Raw genomic sequence first — 3,496 nt, forward strand, 5'->3', positions numbered from 1 at the left:
TTGGGTTCCCTATCACCAGCTTTCCTGTCCCCTTCTGCCTTCTAGTCCTTGTCCCTGGACTGCTGTGCCTCATTAGTTCCGTTTTGTTTTATGGGGCTGTCCAATCCCTGGCTGAAAGGTGAACGTCGGGAGTGACTTCACCACTGAGCTAAAAGGGTGTCCAGGGGCCATACTCTCGGGTTTTATCCAGTCTCTGTCAGGCTAGTAAATCTGGTCCTTTTTTTTGTGCATTAGAATTTTGTTCTATATCCTTCTCCAGCTCTGTCCAGAACCCTCTGTTGCGATCCCGGTCAGAGCAGTCAGTGGTGGTAGCTGGGCACCATCTAGTTGTACTGGACTTAGTCTGGTAGAGGCCGTGGCAGCTGTGGTCCATTAGTCCTTTGGACTAATCTTTTCTTTGTATCTTGTTCTCTTCATTCTCCCTTCCTCCTGAAGGGGTGAGACCAGTGGAGTATCTTAGATGGCTGCTTATAGGCTTTTAAGACCCCAGACGCTACTCACCAAGGTAGAATGTAGAACATTGTCTTTATAAACTGTGTTATGCCAGTTGAGCTAGATGTTCCCCGATGACTTAATATTTTGAATTTAAAAAATTTTATAAGCCATTAAAATATTAACTACCCAATACCAAGAAGATACGAACAATTTTTAGAAAAAGAAACATGAATGGCTAAAAGAAATACGAATATTCAACCTTACTAGTAATTTGTTGTTGTTAGATGCTGTCAAGTTGATTCTGACTCATAGCGACCCTATGTACAACAGAACAAAACACTGCCCCATCCTGTGCCATCCTGACAAGCATTGTTATGCTTGAGCCCATTGTTGTAGCCTCAGTGTCAGTCCATCTCGTCAAGGTCTTGCTCTTTTTTGCTGACCCTCTACTTTACCAAGCATGACATCCTTCTCCAGGGACTGGTCCCTCCTGATAACATGTCCAAAGTATGTGAGATGAAGTCTTGTCATCCTTGCTTCCAAGGAGCATTCCAGCTGTACTTCTTCTAAGACAGACTTGTTTGTTCTTCTGGCACTCCATGGTATATTCAGTATTCTTTGCCCACACCATAATTCAAAGGTGTCAATTTTTCTTTGGTCTTCCTTATTCATTGTCCGGCTTTGGCATGCATATGAGGTGATTGAAAATACCATTGCTTGGGTCAGGTGCACTTAGTCCTCAAAGTGACATCTTTGCTTTTTAACACTTGAAAGAGGTCTTTTACTGCAGATTTGTGTAATGCAATACGCCCTTTGATTTCTTGACTGTTGCTTCCATGGGCGTTGATTGTGGATCCAAGTAAAATGGAGTTCTTGACAACTTTAATATTTTCACTGTTTATCATGAGGTCGCTTATTGGTCCAATTGTAAGGATTTTTGTCTTCTTTATGTTGAGGTATAATCCATACTGAAGGCTGTAGTTTTTGATCTTCATCAGTAAGTGCTTCAAGTCCTCTTCACTTTCAGCAAGCAAAATTGTATCATCCGCATATCACAGGTTGTTAATAGTCTTCCTCCAACTCTGATGCCCCATTCTTCTTCATATAGCCCAGCTTTTAGGATTCTTTGCTCAGCATACAGATTGAATAAGTATGTTGAAAGGATATAACCCTGACGCCCACCTTTCCTGACTTTAAACCACCCAACATACCCTTATACCGTTAGAACGAATGCCTCTTGCTCTGTGTACAAGTTCCTCATGAGCACAATTAAGTGTACTGTGATTCACATTCTTCCCAATGTTATCCATAATTTGCTATGATCCACACAGTCGAATGCCTTTGCATAGTCAATAAAACACAGGTAAACATCTTCCTGGTATTCTCTGCTTTCAGCCAGCATCCATCTGACATCAGCAATGATATCCCTGGTTCCAAGTCCTCTTCTGAATCCAGCTTGAATTTCTGGCAGTTCCCTGTCAATGTACTGCAGCAACCATTTTTGAATGATTTTCAGCATAATTTTACTTGTGCGTGATATAAATAGTATTGTTTGATAATTTCCCCCATTCAGTTGGATCATCTTCTTTGGAATGAGCACAAATACGGATCTCTTCCAGTCGGTTGGCCAGGCAGCTGTCCTCCAAATTTCTTGGCATAGACTTGAGTGAGCACCTCCAGCGCTGCATCTGTTCCTTGAAACATCTCAGTTGGTATTCCGTCAATTCCTGGAGGCTTGTTTTTCACCAATGCCTTCAATGAAGCTTGGATTTCTTCATTCATTACCACTGGTTCTTGATCACATGCTACCTGCTGAAATGGTTAAATGTCAACCAATTCTTTCCAGTACAGTAACTCAGTGTATTCCTTCCATCTTCTTTTGATACTTCCAGCATCGTTCAATATTTTCCCCGTAGAATCCTTCAGTATTGCAACTTGAGGCTTGAATTTTTTGTTCAGTTCTTTCAGCTTGAGAAATGCTGAGCATGTTCTTCCCTTTTGGTTTTCTATCTTCAGGTCTTTGCACATTTCATCGAAATGTTTTGCAATGTCTTCTTGAGCCACGCTTTGAAATCTTCTGTTCAGCTCTTTTACTTCATCATTTCTTCCTTTTGCTTTAGCTACTCTATGTTCAAGAGCAAGTTTCAGAGTCTCTTCTGATATCCATTTTGGTCTTTTCTTTCCTTTCTGTCTTTTTAATGACCTCTTGCTTTCTTCATGTATGATGTCCTTGATGTCATTCCACAACTCGTCTGATCTTTGGTCATTAGTGTTCAGTGCATCAAATCTATTCCTGAAAGGGTCTCTAACTTCGGATGGGATATACTCAAGGTCATATTTTGGCACTTGTGGACTTGCTCTAATTTTCTTCAGCTTCAACTTGATTGTGTGTAAGACAAATTGATTATCTGTTCTGCAGTGGTCCCCTGGCCTTGTTCTGACTGATGATATTGAGTCTCTCCATCATTTCTTTCCACAGGTGTAGTCGATTTGATTCCTGTGTATTCAATCTGGTGAGATCCACGTGTATAGTCACCGTTTATGTTGTTTAAAAAAGGTATTTGCAACAAAGAAGCTGTTGGTCTTGCAGAATTCTATCACGCAATCTCTGGCGTCGTTTTTATCACCAAGGCCGTATTTTCTAACTACCGATCCTTCTTTGTTTCCAACTTTTGCATTCCAATCACCAGTAATTATTATTGCAAAGCCATTCCCCTTCAATTTGTCATTTCGGGCATAGTAGACCATATGATTGTCCGATTCAGAATGGCCAATACCAGTCCATTTCAGCACACTAATGCCTAGGACATTGACCTTTATGTGTTCCATTTCATTTTTGATGACTTCCAATTTTCCTAGATTCATACTTCATACATTCCACGTTCCAATTATTAATGGACGTTTGCAGCTGTTTCTTCTAATTTTCTTCTCGTATTGAGCCCACACCTTCCCCTCAGTTTGTCATACTTTGGTGGTTTGTGTGTTGCTGTAATACCAGCAAATACCAGCAAAGTCACTGTCTTAGGCTGGGTCTTCTAGAGAAGCAAAACCAGTAAAGTCT

Source organism: Trichechus manatus, unplaced genomic scaffold (genome assembly GCF_000243295.1).
Source record: "Trichechus manatus latirostris isolate Lorelei unplaced genomic scaffold, TriManLat1.0 scaffold00024, whole genome shotgun sequence".
NCBI lineage: Eukaryota > Metazoa > Chordata > Mammalia > Sirenia > Trichechidae > Trichechus > Trichechus manatus.